Genomic DNA, 16266 nt, shown 5'->3' on the forward strand with positions numbered 1-16266 from the left:
AAAGTTCAAACAAAGTATGTTTTTCCATTCTAACAAACAAGAGCAAGGTTAGCATCCAAAAAGTAGCAGAAGCTGCTTTTGGAAGACAAATGGAGAGGATGATTGATAAAAGGGTAGAAAAAGCCTGTAATTCGCTAACCACTTTAGCTGACATTCTTGTACTGAAGCTGGCTTTAATGCTCTGGAAGACCATAGTGGAAGGCAGCTGTCTTAAATTAAAAGCTTAATGCTATTGACCAGATTTAGCTGCAGAGGTGTGCACCAATGTATACAACATTTTTGGCCTTGAAAAGGTCCTTGCTATAGATGCACAAATGAATTGATAATTTGGCTCAGGATAACAGATGACCTGCCAACCTTATCTCCATTTGTGGGTTTTTTTTTTTTAAAAAAACCATATGTATCACTTTCATTCCAACATAGGTAGCCAAGGAATGCACTAATGGAGGGAGTGTAGGCCCTCACTGAGCATGGAAAGTGAAGTGATGTTATACACCTGAAGGGGTTTTCATTTATCCTGTTCTCCTGACATAGTGCATCTCTCAAGCTCCACTCTTGGAATCCTGCATGACATCGACCCCACTTCTGACACATTGAGCATGGATATCTGAAGAGGGGAAGCATGCCGAAATAGAGTTCTACACACATTGGTTTCCACATGATCTGGATCCCTGCCACAACCAGGGTTCCACATCATGTGGAAACTTATGTACATGGCCTTTACATATGCACATGTGCCCTCCTCAGATGTCCACGCTCAGTACATGGATGTTGGAGTCAAGGAGATGCATCACATTGGGGGTGGTGTCCACGTGGAGTGCCCCTCACACATATAATACATGAAGGTGCCTATAGTTGTGGTTAGTTTTAACTCTCTTGTGATCTTGGGGTTTTGCTATCCTATGTACAGTCCTATACTGCTCTACCCAAAAGTAAGATACATTGAATTCAATGGGAATTACTCCCTGGTCAATCTATATAGCACCACAGCATTTGTGCTACTGAAATTGAAGTCACTTTAGTAATACCTTGCAATTTTTATTATTATTTCATTACAGGTAGGTAGCCGTGTTGGTCTGGATCGAAGTAAAATAAAAAAATTTTCCTTCAGTAGCACCTTAAAGACCAACTAAGTTTTTATTTTGGTATGAGCTTTCGTGTGCATGCACACTTCTTCAGATACAGTGAAATGGAAGTTTCCAGGCACTTATGTAGAGAAAGGGTGGGGAGGGGTGGGGATGGGGAGGGGGGATCACTCAGAGGGGTGGTGGAAATGGGTGATTGACTGACTGATAGCTGTTGATGACCGCAAACGACTGCAAATGGTTTTGCATGAAAAAGCAAGGGTTGAGATGGCTGAAGATCGCTTATCATGTATAATGAGATAAGAACCCGATATCTCTGTTCAAACCAGGTCCCTCCATGGTTTTGAGCTTGGTGATAAGTTGCAATTCAGCAACTTCTCTTTCCAGTCTATTTCTGAAATTCTTTTGTAGTAAGACAGCTACTTTGAGATCTTGTATAGAATGTCCTGGGAGATTGAAGTGTTCTCCTACTGGTTTTTCTGTCTTCTGGTTCCTGATGTCAGATTTATGTCCATTTATCCTTTGGCGTAGGGTTTGGCCTGTTTGTCCAATATAGAGAGCTGAAGGGCACTGTTGGCATTTGATGGCATACACAATGTTAGAGGATGAGCAATTAAATAGTCCTGAGATGGTATGTTGGATGTTGTTGGGGCCAGTAATGGTGTTGTCTGGGTGTATGTGGCAGCAAAGTTGGCATCTGGGTTTATTGCAGGCTCTGGTACCAGTGTCCATGTTAAGTCTGGTGGTTGTATTATTGTGGGTGAGGAGTTGTTTAAGATTGGGTGGCTGTCTGTAGGCAATGAAAGGTCTTCCTCCCAGAGCTTGAGAAAGGGAGCGGTCATTGTCCAGGAGAGGCTGTAGATCTCTGATGATGCGTTGTACTGTTTTAGCTTGGGAGCTGTATGTGATGACTAGTGGTGTTCTGTTATTTTCTTTTTTGGGTCTGTCTTGCAGCAGGTTCTCCCTAGGTATCTGTCTGGCTCTGTTGATCTGTTGTTTAACTTCATCAGGTGGATATTTTAGTTCTAAAAAGGTTTGCTGTAGATCTCTTAGGTGAGATTCTCTGTCTGTAGAGTTGGAACAGATGCGGTTGTAACGTAAGGCCTGGCTGTATACGATGGATTGTTTGGTATGTTTGGGATGGTAGCTAGAAGCATGTAGATATGTTTGTCGGTCAGTTGGTTTTCTGTATAAGGTGGTGTCTATACGTCCATCCTGTATTTTTATAGTAGTGTCCAAAAAATGTATTTCTTGCATAGATTGGTTCATTGTTAGGTTGATGGTGGGGTGAAAGTCATTGAATGTCTGGTGGAAGGTTTCCAGGGTCTGTTGTCCATGTGTCCAGATAATAAAAATATCGTCAATGTATCGCAGGTACAGGAGAGGTTTGAGTGGGTAGGAGTTAAGGAAACGTTGTTCTAAATCTGCCATGAAGATGTTGGCATACTGTGGGGCCATGCGGGTGCCCATGGCTGTGCCGCTGATCTGGAGGAACAGGTCATCACCAAATTTGAAGTGGTTGTGGGTAAGGACAAAGTGGCAGAGTTTGGTAGCAAAGTCCGCTGTGGTTTTATCTGAAATGGTGTTCCTTATGGCTTGTAAACCATCATTGTGTGGGATGTTGGTATATAGAGATTCCACATCCATAGTGGCTAGTATAGTATTGTTAGGAAGATTGTTCAAATATTGTATTTTCCTCAGAAAATCTGTGGTGTCACGTACGTAGCTGGGAGCACTGATAGCATATGGTTTCAGAACAGAGTACATCAACCTAACAATGAACCAATCTATGCAAGAAATACATTTTTTGGACACTACTATAAAAATACAGGATGGACGTATAGACACCACCTTATACAGAAAACCAACTGACCGACAAACATATCTACATGCTTCTAGCTACCATCCCAAACATACCAAACAATCCATCGTATACAGCCAGGCCTTACGTTACAACCGCATCTGTTCCAACTCTACAGACAGAGAATCTCACCTAAGAGATCTACAGCAAACCTTTTTAGAACTAAAATATCCACCTGATGAAGTTAAACAACAGATCAACAGAGCCAGACAGATACCTAGGGAGAACCTGCTGCAAGACAGACCCAAAAAAGAAAATAACAGAACACCACTAGTCATCACATACAGCTCCCAAGCTAAAACAGTACAACGCATCATCAGAGATCTACAGCCTCTCCTGGACAATGACCGCTCCCTTTCTCAAGCTCTGGGAGGAAGACCTTTCATTGCCTACAGACAGCCACCCAATCTTAAACAACTCCTCACCCACAATAATACAACCACCAGACTTAACATGGACACTGGTACCAGAGCCTGCAATAAACCCAGATGCCAACTTTGCTGCCACATACACCCAGACAACACCATTACTGGCCCCAACAACATCCAACATACCATCTCAGGACTATTTAATTGCTCATCCTCTAACATTGTGTATGCCATCAAATGCCAACAGTGCCCTTCAGCTCTCTATATTGGACAAACAGGCCAAACCCTACGCCAAAGGATAAATGGACATAAATCTGACATCAGGAACCAGAAGACAGAAAAACCAGTAGGAGAACACTTCAATCTCCCAGGACATTCTATACAAGATCTCAAAGTAGCTGTCTTACTACAAAAGAATTTCAGAAATAGACTGGAAAGAGAAGTTGCTGAATTGCAACTTATCACCAAGCTCAAAACCATGGAGGGACCTGGTTTGAACAGAGATATCGGGTTCTTATCTCATTATACATGATAAGCGATCTTCAGCCATCTCAACCCTTGCTTTTTCATGCAAAACCATTTGCAGTCGTTTGCGGTCATCAACAGCTATCAGTCAGTCAATCACCCATTTCCACCACCCCTCTGAGTGATCCCCCCTCCCCATCCCCACCCCTCCCCACCCTTTCTCTACATAAGTGCCTGGAAACTTCCATTTCACTGTATCTGAAGAAGTGTGCATGCACACGAAAGCTCATACCAAAATAAAAACTTAGTTGGTCTTTAAGGTGCTACTGAAGGAAAAATTTTTTATATTATTTCATTGTTGCGTATAACAGATGAAGCACACATGAAACTCTTTAAAGGCACTTTCATGGCAAAATGATACAAGTTATACTGAAAGCTCTACTCATTTTTTGCTGAGAAAGGAATTCCAGACACGAAGACTGAATGCCTACGAATGCTTTTCTCAGATATGCTGTATGAAAGTTCATAGCTTTAATTCATTTAAAGTTTTTGACGACCAAGTATTGTGTATCTTTAAAATAAGGTTATAACAGCTGTTTTTCTTCTATTTCAGGCACCTGCCCAAACAGCTTATTAATCCAAAGTATACAGAAGTCAGCAGGATTTCTCCCACCCCCATCTGCCTAATTTAATTCAGTGAACAATAGATCAGCATCCTAGAGCTGTTTTCACAAGGTATGACACTGATAAAGCATCATTGGATGAAACTACAAATTTAAATCTGGTATACAGATATCTAATATTGTTCACTAGAACAGCAGGTTAAGGGCCTTTCCACACTTACCTTTTATAGTGTAATTAGTGGGGAGTGCCAGACATGGCCCATAATTAGTATATTTGTGTTATTGTAATGGATGAGATTCCAGTCATATAACTTTTCTCAATTTGGGCTCAATCTGCCATAAATGGAAGGCAAAAAATGCAATAGCTCTCCAATAATAGGAATATGTAGCCAAAGGCACAGGTGGTCTGCTAAAAATTTACAGTACTCCTAAAAATGTCAGATCAATTTACAGCAACCATACCTTTATAAATGGTAAGTGTGAAAAGGTTCTAAGTCCTACAAGTTGCCTGTGTTAGGGTCACCGGGGATTGAACTGGGAACCTCAAAGTTTCTGGAGCTGGGACATCACATAAGGTATACTGGGGTGTATAGGTTCTCAGGCCTCAGAGCCCCCCTCAAGTGCACGGAAAACATCAGCTTCTTCAGTTGACAGGTGCTATGGAGTCTCTTGATGCCAGGCCTTGTATAAATACTGAGAGCCAAGTCTTGTGCCCTTTCAGAGCGGGGGTTATATTACTTGCTGTATCTAAAAGTCGACTGAACCATCCCAACATTCCCTTTCTTTTTTGGCCATGTGTGGGCCATGAGGCAAAAAGAAAATGCCCTCAGAGTTTAGGAGTAAGAGACTTAGGTGTGGATGGGGTGGCTCGCCTTAGTTTTGACAAGGTACTGTAGTCAACAGAGGGGCCCCCATCCTTTTTTACAGTTCTGAAAAAGCTTTTTAAAAACCTCAAAAACTGGTAGTGGCAGTAAGACTCTCTAAAGCCTCTGAGTTGTGTTTACTGTGCCAGAATGCCCATTTAAGCATTGGTTTGCTGTGATTAAACTGTTTTTCCCTGGAGAAGAAAAGGATGATTTCACCCTGGCTTTTTTTTTAAAAAAAAGTAAGTGAAAGATTCCTTGAACACCTCATCAGGAAACTGAAATGTCAAACCCGCCATGAGAATATGTGTGAAATTCACCACTACCATCCAAAAGCTATAATTCCATGAGGGAAATGCATTGTATGTAGCCCACAGAGGTAAAAAAAATGCATACTTGAATGCTTTTACCTTTACTACTTGAATGCTAGGGAAATCTTTCTATTTTTGATCAGTTCTTTGAGGCTGTTACACAAAAATGTTAGATGAAACACAATTCCTGGCTTAGCTGATTGGTAAACAACAACAAAAATGTGTTAAGAAGGACAAAATTATTTCAAGTTTTCCTGTGTACAGTACATGAAAGCTATTAGATAACTTTTTTTGCTGTATTTATTCTGATCTCTTGACAGCCAGAATGATTGATGGTTACCAAAGTAGCTATCCATTTTGCTGACAATTGCAGTGTTGGTTAAACCCTTGGCATCATTGGCTAGTACTTTTTGCAATTCAGCTACTGTCTTGAGTATTATTAGAAACCATTATTTTGTGAAATACAGTATTTTGTAGAGTACAGTACAAAATGCACATGCAAACATACGGTAGCTTCCAGTGGGAAGGATCCATATATAGACTTCCACAGAAATGTTAAGAGCAGATCAGTTGGGGGTCTAATGTTGATCCTCTTGTTTGCATTTCTACAGTAATTCACAACAAGTGGAAAGGTGTGCAGCAACTCATTTGTAGCTAGACCTGTCTTTTACATGTAAAACTGCCCTGCCACTTTACATGGGAATGAATATTCTTCAGGAACTTGGATACAACACATTTCTCACTGTTATGTGCTGCTTCTTTCATTCTGAGTAGGATTGTAGCCCTGTTCACAAATTGGGCGAACTGTACAATAAAGGTACCATGGGTTTGTGCCATAGGTGCCAACTCCCATAGGTGCCAAATCCGGGATCGGCAGCGGCGCGGCAGCGGAAGTCGTGCTGCGGCCATTTTAGAACTGGGCAGAGCAGCACCGGAAGTTGCTTCTATGTATGCTCTGCCCATTTCCAAAAATGGCCGCAGCACCAGAAGTCGCGCTGTGGCCATTTTGGAACTGGGCAGAGCAGCACCAGAAGTTGCTTCTACACATGCTCTGCCCATTTCCAAAATGGCCACAGCGCCAGAAATCGCTTCTGTGCATGTCCAGAGACTCCAGACATACGCAGAAGGAGCCTCCCTGGGCCGGTAAGAATCCGGGGGGTTTACGGTGTTTTTTTTTAATCCGGGCTGCTAGCAGGAAACGGCTTGAAAAAACGGGGGTTTCCCGGGTAATACAGGAGACTTGGCAGCTATGGTTTGTGCCCACCCCACCACTGAGGCTAGCTCATTTAAATCAGTAGAATATAAAGGGCACATTGAGGGCAGATCCATACCATACATTTAAAGCATATTCAACACACATTTAAAACTTGCAACTTCCCCCAAAGAAACCTGAGAACTGTTGTTTGTTAAAGGTACTGTAAATGTTAGTTCTGTATGGGGGGTGGTTCTTCAGTTCTCATAACTGTTTGAAGGAAGTCATGTGCTTTAAATGTGTGTTTGATTTGCTTTAAATGCATAATGTTGGATCTGTTCACAGAATCTGATTAGAAGAAACCTTGAAATGTCTTGCTTGAAAGCTTTCAAGTTGCGATGGGGAGTGAATTTTAAAAGGTAAAGGTAAAGGGACCCCTGACCATTAGGTCCAGTCGTGACCGACTCTGGGGTTGCACGCTCATCTCGCATTATTGGCCGAGGGAGCCGGCGTATAGCTTCCAGGTCATGTGGCCAGCATGACAAAGCCGCTTCTGGCAAACCAGAGCAACACATGGAAACGCCGTTTACCTTCCCGCTGTAGCGGTTCCTATTTATCTACTTGCATTTTGACGTGCTTTCGAACTGCTAGGTTGGAATTTTAGAGGACCCCTAATTTTGAAGGGAGGTCGGCAATTTGCAGGTTAAGCGAAATTATTTGAAAGGTTTAGTGGCGATGGCAATCTATATCTATCTATCATCTATCTATCTATCTATCTATCTATCTAATCATCTCTCTCCTTCATTCCTTCCTTCTGCCACTACAGGCAATAGAGGCAGAGCTCTTCTTCAAAGAGATGGCAATCAGTAATGGCTGCCATCCCCCCTCCCTCTCCCAAATGCCATGGAACAATTTACATTGTGTATTTTTTTTTTGTGAGAAGGCAGATCTATTAAGCTGTGCTAAAATATCTGCAGCTGTTACCAAATGTAGCCTCATGAGCTTATGGGAAAAAAACACCCCACATACACCATTTGCTGCCTATGAATGGGATAGAAAAGGGCAGAGTTTATCTCAGCTCTGTGTGTACAATTGTGACCCCCTGAACTTTGCTGCTGGGTGGGGTTAGAATATAGTGATCATGCCCATGAACCAACTTCCTCTGGTAGTGGGACTCTGCATTAGAGAAGCTCCCATTAAAGGGTAAAGTGACCCCTGACCATTAGGTCCAGTCGTGACCGACTCTGGGGTTGCGGTGCTCATCTCACATTATTGGCCGAGGGAGCTTCCAGATCATGTGGCCAGTATGACAGAGCCGCTTCTGGCGAACCAGAGCAGCACACGGAAACACCATTTACCTTCCCGCTGTAGCAGTACCTACTTGCACTTTGCCGTGCTTTCGAACTGCTAGGTTGGCAGGAGCTGGGACCGAACAACGAGAGCTCACCCCGTCGTGGGGATTCGAACCGCCGACCTTCTGATCGGCAAACCCTAGGCTCTGTGGTTTAACCCACAGCACCACCCACGTCCCAAGTTCCCATTACTGCAATGGAAAACACAGCTGATGGAACATTACTGCTGGCAGGGCTTGTTTTTTGGGGGAACTCACAGGAACTCAGTTCCAGAACCTCTCTGATTGCCATTCTAAGAGAATGAGGGAGCTGTTCATGGTGAGTTCCAGCACCTCTTTTTCTAGAAAAATGGCACACACTATTGGCAGTGTTACACTTTCTGTTTGAAACAATTGTCTTCCCTGACTGGCAGCAGCTCTCCACGTTGTCATATACAGAACTTTCTCAGCCCTGTTCCCTGGGATCTGGAAACACTGGAGCTTTCTGCATGCAAAAATGGTCCTCTACCACTGCATTGTAGCCTCTCCTCTTAGAGTATTCTGCTTATCCCAATTGATGCCAATGTTTAACATTTATTCCAGTAATGTAAATATTTGAACTGCGAAGCTTTGCTGTTTTAATATTCCAAATGCAAGTAGAGCATTTCAACCAAATACAAGCTCATAAAAACGTCAGTTTCATTAGAATTTAGAGTCAACATGCACGGTACACAGAAAAGTAAGAATTTTTTTGACCATGATTTCTGTTAGTTTCCAGGAGCAGCCAATGAGGTTGTGCAGACAGATGTAAGGAGCAGGAATAAATGGCCACTGCTAAGTCATGAGTGATGACCAAATGGGTGAGGGCTCTGATGCCCATACTAGAAGGAGAAGCAAGATACCAAGGGAAGCAGAGGTTGTATAAAGTCATGGAAGCACATAACTGCTGAGAAGCAGGAAATTTGAGTAAGGGCTGTTGATGTCAACATTGCACTGAGCACTCCTAGCAGCTGCACATCAGCATGGTGCTTAGTTTGTCCAGTTTCCTCCTGCTTCTCCTTTTATCTTGCATCTCCTGCTAGGTAACAGGTTCCTTTCCCTCTTTTGGTTGCCCTCAGCAGCAGCAGCAGCAGGTTATTGCTGTTTCTTAACCTTGCAGTACAACACTTGCCAGCTGCTGCTCGGGACAGCTAATTCTCAGACAACATCCAGAAAGACTGTTATTGATGCTCACCGCTGGTCTGTTAGCATATCCTCATCATTTGAGTTGGTGGAGAGGACTGTTTCCCATTAACTGACTCAAGGAAAAGAGAAATGATTAACTTAGTTTTAATACACTTCCCAGAAAGCGAATATATCTATAACATTTGTCCTGGGACCACACATTTCTTCACAATCTGTTTCTGGTATATTTGGGCTTCCTGTGAGCAATTTCCAAAGGAAGTAGGCACATTCTCCTTACTCATAGTTCCATTTATGGACTATAAGACACACAACCCCCCCCCCCTACCATCAGACGCTACACAAAAGAAATAGGTAAAATATGTGGTGATTAGATTCAAAGCTTTCTTTTTAGTAGACCATTTGAGCTAAATCTGCCACATTGCCATGTTTTTCATTACCTTGCTTGCTTTTTCCATGCCGTTAAGTCCATAATTTCATAAACATAAGGAAACTAAAAGTATTTTGGCTCAGCATTTATAGAAGACATCAGCCATTGTTTGTGTGATGCCATTATTTACCCTTAACAGTTTCAATATATATTGTATCATAGTGATCAGGTGAGTCAGAATTTGTTTGAGAAGGCATTCCCCATCACAAGTGATGCTCAGACTCCTTTGAATTCAGGTCCAGTCTTCCCCCCCCCCACACACCTCGAAAAAGGTACATTTGGAAGAATGGAAGAGTAACAAATGGTGAGAAGGGCTCGCTAGAGTCAGCAGTGATCTGCTTGCAATTCAGTTGCAAAAGCAGCTGCAGTCCCATGGTCCTAGCAGGAAGTGATGTTTGTGAGTATGCAATGGAATTTCATTCCAGTTAACAACAGTAGAGCTTATGTCTCCAGTGAACCCTCCCCACCAGCTCTTCATTTTCTCAAGATTAAATATTTTGCTGGGTGGGGGATTGACAGTGAACCAGGGGCACATTTCTCTCATTCCTTATTTCAGCTTAAGAAAACTGAGAAAGAAGGGGTAGTTTTCTTGGGCGGGGGGAAGGAACATAAACTGAATCAAGGTGAGGCAAGTTTACTCTTTGTTAATATTCAGTGCCAAATTCTGCTTCCAGGTGATTCATTAAGGTTTTTGATGCTAGCATATTATTAAAATGATACCATTGCAACTCTTAGAGCAGGCACCCCCAAACTGCGGCCCTCCAGATGTTTTGGCCTACAACTCCCATGACCCCTAGCTAACAGGACCAGTGGTCGGGGAAGATGGGAATTGTAGTCCAAAACATCTGAAGGGCCGAAGTTTGGGGATGCCTGTCTTAGAGGATATAGGACTCCTACAATAGGAGAATGTAAGCAGAGCTTGCTGGATCAGGCTCAAAAGTCCATCTAGTCTAACAATCTGTTCTCCAGTGGCCAACCCAATGCCTATGGGAAGCCTGAAAGCTGGACCTGAGCTTGAGAGCACTCTCCCAGCAACAGCCATGCAAAATCATAAGAGAGGAAGGAAAAATTTTCTCTGCTTTATCACAGAGGGAACAGCCTAAACTGGGGGTCTCAGCCAAAAGTACTTATTGTTTTTGTGAATGTGAATGCTCGGCAGCGTCAAACAGCCTGAGGAAAGAACCCAAGGAGTGACATGGTGCTAAGAGCTTTGGAATGCTGGGGGTGGGGAGAGAGAGAATAACTTTCTGCTGGAGAGACTGGGAGGTGAAGTGAGAGAAAGGAAAGGTGGCAGAGAAGAAGTGGAAGGAGAAATTATGATATTTACACTAATTCATACATGTTTTTGTACACATTGCTAGGCTGGAGGACTGCACTGCAAGATTTGGAGCAGTGTGAATTTCAAAGAATGGCCCTGTTTCAGTTCGCACATCATTCTGGAAAGTGTGGACTAGGTAAGTTCACATTTAAATGTGTACTGAATCAAATGGTTGCCTCATATTTGTTTCCTACTGACTCTGGTCTTGGCCATGCTCTCATCTGCATGTTTACGTGGTGCATGAAAGGACTGTACATGCATACAGATGTAAGCACATGGAATTTCTCCATACAGGGGACCCCATTGGTCCAAGCAGTCCATATGTAGAGCTTCCTCACACACCCCATGCTCAGGCACATCACCACCAGGTGCATGGGTAGAGGAAGATGAAGCTAACCTTCACAGCCCCACAATGCCACTCATATATATTTTTCAGGCACATCTGAATTCCCCTTACATGACCCTTGCTTGACTTGACCATGTGACCAAAATGTAATAATCCAAAGCAAGAACAATGCTGGCCCTGTTAATCAGTGACCACAGCAAGCCTCAATGAGAGCCTCTAAACCGAGGGAAGGAGGGCTTGGAAAGTTTACTCTACTTGAGGAAAGGAGTAAAGAATTTAGGCAAGGTGCCCCATCCTTTTAAAGGAAGCTAGCACTCTCTCCTGAGATTTTGCTAGGCTGTGTGAGATGCAGAGCCCCCAAGATCTTGCAAGAAAATAAAACGCCTCCTGTTCAACCATCAGATGTTGCAGATGTTGTGAGATGTCGCAGTATGTTATCATTGTAAGCTAAAACTGAGAAGCATGAAAATGAGTGATTGTGCAGGGGTGTGGTATAGCGACCAGCAGACTAAGACACATGGCAATGGATTTATGGATGGTGATCCCAGTTTAGGACCTAGTGGTTTCCAGTTTGTAACTTTTTGCTTGTCACTTGGCTAAGAATTAGTATTTTGTTGAGTGCACTGAATTCTGTTTGCCTGCTCTGCTCAAACTGACAAAAGTATTACAATGGAAGATGGATTTCCCTGACTGCATATTTTTAGTTGTACAAGTAAGAGCCTGAAGCCAAGATGACTGTGATCCAGAGAAATGTTAACACATACCTTATGATAAGGCTGTTTGAGGAACTGGCCTAATCCATACCTCCTGGACTACTTTACATGCTACCTGACAGACATACGCATATTATGGATGTATTTAAAAGTGTATCACAATAAAATGTTAATCATTCATGAAATAAAGCTTCAGACATGGTAATGAAGCAACAGGAAAAAGAGATAGAAGGAGAAAAAGCTCCAGGATGTTTAGTCTAATTTGCGTAATCAGTGTGGATGTTTCCCAGGATCCAGCCTATTGCTTATGTGGCAAGGAAAGGAGCAGGACTGTGTAGTTTATTGCCTTGTGACATGGACTTTCCTCATATTTCCAAGAGGAGCCCTGCTTTTTCAGAGTTTGCATGTGCACTTTAGACTCCTAACACAGAGACTTAGAGGAGCCTTTCCTCCTCAACATTCTGGTCACATTGCCTTCTTCATTAGTCCATCGTTCTTTCATCTTGTACTTCCCTGGAAAATTTTTTGTAAAGAATGTCATGAAGTGACTTGCTAAAAATGCATTAAGGGCCCTTTTAAGGAGATGTTGTGTGATCCCATATTAGGGAATGTACTCCAATATCCTATTCAGATAATACATATTTTTCAGATAATAGTTTGCAATGAAATTAATTGCCTGTGCCAATCTACAGTAGAGTGGTTTGTGCATTTGATTTGTTTATCACCTAACATTAGAGTATCAATGTGACTTCCACTAAAAGCGGGCAAACTTCAATATCAATGTGACATATAAGAAATATAACACAGCTGGACCACTTCGATTGATCACACAGTAAAAAAGCTCCCTACCCCAACAAACTTAAGCATAGCACTAATAAAAAAAATTAATCAGGTAAAAAAAAATTAAATTGCCATTTAAATTTCTACTAAGTATTGGTCAGAGATTAAATGTGCCTCATTATGCAGCAACACACCTTTCGAAGACAAGGAGGTTTCCATTTTGTATGTGATGATGGCATAGAGAGCACAGGAAGAGCAAATGGTTCGTGCTTGTTCATCTGCCAAACAAGAAAATTCACATCACCCTCATTAAAGAAATATGTACCCTTCCAATTCAAGGACAATCTGCACATCTCCTGGATGGGATAGAGTGATGGCTTGATATTATAAAGAGGAACAGGAAGTGAAACAAGCGCAGGGCACTTGAGTCCATGGCTTGTGACTGAAGTGGGTTGCTAAGTCTGATGTGAAAAATGTACAGTGAGAGAAGTCTGCAAACTGCTGTCTCTCCATCTCCACACCTTTTCATTCTCCCCCAAATACTGTCACATGGTCCCTGTATCACAGAGTTCCAGTTCCAGTGTTTTTTTTTAAAGGCAAGCCATATTGGGTATGCCACTCTAGTGAAGTTTTGTCCTGTAATCTCAAAAGGGTGGGAGATCTGATGAAACATAAACTATACTCAGTTTGATTCTTCTCTGTTTTGTCAAGCCATTCCAAATTTCAGAGAGAGCAGGAGATGAACCATATCCCAAATAAGAAACTCTTCACGTTAGCTCTTCACACAGCTATCACATTAAAAAAAAATGTTACCATCAAGTCTATCTGGGACCACAGGTATTTCTTTTATTCAGATAGCATGACCTGCTTTTCAATTGAAATTACATGGCAAAATAGACTACTATCATGGCCCGCCCAGATAAGGAAGGGACATGTCTGATAGTTAACCCTTTATTGGCAAAAGAAACACAGCAGCTTTCATGTTGTTCCAGATAACAACCTGTTCTGAAGTCACTACAGGGACAGAAGGCAAAAGCTCCAGACGCAGTCGGAGTGGCTCCTCTTTGCTTGAAATAGTGTTCTGCACACTCCGATCCTCACACAGATATTTAACAGATATTTTGTATAAAGTACGTTTACATTGTAAAATTAGCCAAAGCAAATTCCAAGTAGTATGTACCGGTAAGTACTTGGCAAATAAATTACTATTCTATTCTATAAACATGCTTACATACTTATAGCCTCTAGGCTCCTGTCCACAGGTCTGGGCCCTATGGAGCAGTTGCAGCAACAGTGGGGTCCCTCCCCTCCTCTGGCTTATATCCCTTCCTTTGGGTTGCATGCCTGCAGCCTGCGATGTCTCCTGCACAGAAATGATTGCTGCTCTTCCCTCTTCAAGCCCCTTCTGGCTCTAGAAGACAGTGGGCGGGGAAAGGTTGGGAATCTACTGATCCGTCATCCCTTATCTGACCTATCCCTTCTTCCATCACCAATAAAGCCTAAAGCAATCCATTTAAAACAACACGGTATCATTGTTCAACTCTGTCCTGCAAGCAAAGAAGTTGACCCAGCTGGGGAGTTTCCATCTCCCCTATCAGTTCTGCTAGACTTTGGTTTCTGTGTATGTGTGTGTTAGAGAGAGAAAGAACAAACCTTTAATACCGCCTCCATGGTAACAGTACAAGTGATAGTGGAGTGATGTGGGGATTTTTGATCGCCATGCATTAACATGCTGGTTATTGATATGAATCCATAGTTTATTTTTAACAATGGTTTAATTTGATGTGCAAACCAGGCCACTGTAAGTTCTTTATAAAAAAGTAGGCTTTAAAAGAAAAAGAAAGAAATAGAAAATTTGATATGCTGTATTTAAAGAAGGCAACATTGATAGTATCTTTGACTACCTAAATTTTAAGCCATCCCTTAAGGGACCTATTTTATGAAACAGGTACCTTGTGAAAATATAGAAAGATTTTTTTCCAGATGGTAAGTGCAAAATGACCACTCTTCCCAATGCATTTCCCTTGTGATCTATAACCATCAAAGCTACCTCTGACTCATTTTGTTGATTCCATCACCAAAATCAACATCAGCCGGTCACTTAAAATAAGTTTATAAAAGTGTTCAAGGTTCACTCATTGCTGAATCAGGGTATGTTTATAGAACAGGAAACTTTAAAAAATAAATTTGTCTCCATAACTCCATGGAACAAGAACCTAATCAAAAGCAGCCTTACAGCTGGCTGTGTTTCCTGCTTGCCAAATTCATATTGGCGACAACTAATAAAATATAAATGCAGTGGTTATCTTTTGTTAGCATGGGAAAGAGACATATCTGAAAGAGGAGCAGCCAGTCACAAAAGTCTTTTAAAATGAATTTGAAATATGGACAGAGCTGGCCCAAGTTATTTTTCTGCTTGAGAATCAAATCCCTTCAGAACAAACATCTGACTAAACATCAGGAAGAATTTTCTGACAGTAAGAGCTGTTTAACAGTGAAATGGACTCCCTCGTAAGGTGGTAGACTCTCCTTCATTGGAGGTTTTTAAGCAGAGGTTGGATAGTCATTTGTCATGGATGATTTAGTTGAGATTTCTGCATTGCAGGGGGTTAGACTAAATGACCATTGGAGTTCCTGCCAACTCTTCAATTCTATTGTTTTATGACAAGATGGTGCCCCCATCTTGGGAGAAGAGTGATATTACATCCACATTTTTCTCTAATACCGGTATCTGTGGGATAGGTTGAGTATATTTAATTTTCTACATGAAGTTCGTTTTCTGCCATTTCTCAGACAATGCTGATTGCATGCATTGAAATGACTTTTATGGGGAAAGTGCTTCACCAGCCATGGCAGAGGGCTGCAACAGTGTTGTCAACATGGGCGTACCCAGGATCAAAACTAGGGGGGGGCAAGGGGAGGGGCCAAGGCACGGAAGGGGAGGGGCCACAAAGTGGGCGGGAACAGCGAACTCGCGCTCCGCCGGGCTGTGCCCCTCCCTAGCAGCAGGGCTGGTGGGCGGAGGCGGAGCCCAGCCCAGCGGAGCGCGAGTTCAGCGTTCCTGCCCGCCGCGCTGCGCTCTCTGGTTCCCCGCCGCGCTTGGCCTTGCCAGAGGGCGCGACGGGGAGCTGGAGGGAGGGCGCAGCGCGGCGGGCGGGAACGGCGAACTCGCGCTCCGCCGGGCTGTGCCCCTCCCTAGCAGCAGGGCTGGTGGGCGGAGGCGGAGCCCAGCCCAGCCCAGCGCGAGTTCGGCATTCCCGCCCACCGCGCCGTGCTCCCTGGTTCCCCGCCGCGCTTGGCCTTGCCTGAGGGCGCGCCGGGGAGCTGGAGGGAGGGTGCGGCGTGGCGCGGCGGGAATTGCGAACTCGCGCTCCGCCGGGCTGTGCTCCGCCTCTGCCC

At 43.1% G+C, this 16266-nt stretch overlaps 1 protein-coding gene and 1 long non-coding RNA gene across 3 annotated transcripts in view; one reads left to right on the forward strand and one right to left on the reverse strand.

Annotated features, from left to right (window-relative positions):
• The window catches only part of DCN (decorin), an 81242-nt gene that overhangs the window by 52026 nt on the left and 12950 nt on the right, over nucleotides 1–16266 (reverse strand). The window lies entirely within an intron of this gene.
• The window catches only part of LOC148684592 (uncharacterized), a 49876-nt gene continuing 37996 nt past the window's right edge, over nucleotides 4387–16266 (forward strand). Inside the window, exons 1-2 of one of the 2 annotated variants that reach the window (XR_015945942.1) lie at nucleotides 4387–4514; nucleotides 11072–11164. This is a non-coding gene — a long non-coding RNA (uncharacterized LOC148684592). Of the gene's footprint in view, nucleotides 4515–10811; nucleotides 11165–16266 lie in introns of those variants that run through there. The other variant, XR_015945941.1, reaches the window with a different exon arrangement.

This window comes from Zootoca vivipara, chromosome 9, assembly GCF_965207765.1.
Source record: "Zootoca vivipara chromosome 9, rZooViv2.hap1.1, whole genome shotgun sequence".
In the NCBI taxonomy this organism is placed as follows: Eukaryota; Metazoa; Chordata; class Lepidosauria; order Squamata; family Lacertidae; genus Zootoca; species Zootoca vivipara.